Source organism: Elephantulus edwardii, unplaced genomic scaffold (assembly GCF_000299155.1).
Source record: "Elephantulus edwardii isolate Elephantulus edwardi_28Jun2011 unplaced genomic scaffold, EleEdw1.0 scaffold00050, whole genome shotgun sequence".
In the NCBI taxonomy this organism is placed as follows: domain Eukaryota; kingdom Metazoa; phylum Chordata; class Mammalia; order Macroscelidea; family Macroscelididae; genus Elephantulus; species Elephantulus edwardii.
Window position 1 is genome coordinate 13,622,222 of NW_006399800.1, and position 854 is coordinate 13,623,075.

Below are 854 nucleotides of genomic sequence, written 5' to 3' on the forward strand. Positions count from 1 at the left end.
CCCGGAATTCTCATTCTCAGTTTTCCTAGAAAACAGGCAAGGCTGTGATACTCATAGGACGAATAAAATGTCTTCTTTAGAAATGGAAACGGGACTGAATAAGGAGATAAGAAATAACAAACAAATGTAAATTTATACATTGCACCAACAGCCCTGTAGAAGAAAGATGAGTAATTGTCTCTCGTGTGCCTTATAGCTTAGAAAACTCAATGGAGAGTCAGCTATGATTTGGTTCCAACTCAATGGCAATAAGAACGAACACAAGGGTCTCATTTAGCTCAGCGGCAGCCTTGAGGTACGGTTCTTCCCCTCCACCACGTGGGACCTGCACTAAGCAACCATGTCCAAGGGCCCTGTAGTTGGTATTGATCTTGGCACCACCTACTCTTGTGTAGGGGTCTTTCAGCATGGGAAAGTGGAGATCATTGAAAATTACCAAGGCAACCGGACCACCCCAAGCTATGTAGCATTTACCGACACCGAATGATTGATTGGCGATGCAGCAAATAATCAAGTTGCAATGAATCCTACTAACACAGTATTCAATGCCAAATGTCTCATTGGACAAAGATTTGATGATGCTGTTGTGCAGTCTGATATGAAACACTGGCCCTTCATGGTGGTAGTGCACGATGCAGGCAGGCCCAAGGTCCAAGTAGAATATAAAGGAGAGAGCAAAAGTTTCTATCCAGAGGAGGTGTCCTCTATGGTTCTCACAAAGATGAAGGAAATTGCAGAAACCTACCTTGGGAAGACTGTTACCAATGCTGTTCTCACTGTACCAGCCTACTTCAATGACTCTCAGCGCCAGGCTACCAAAGATGCTGGAACCATTGCTGGCCTCAATGTCCTCC

The 854-nt window shown here is 44.6% G+C and overlaps 1 pseudogene; it reads left to right on the forward strand.

Moving 5' to 3' along the window:
- Positions 1–340: 340 nt before the first annotated feature.
- The window catches only part of LOC102857248, a 2,049-nt pseudogene continuing 1,535 nt past the window's right edge, over positions 341–854 (forward strand).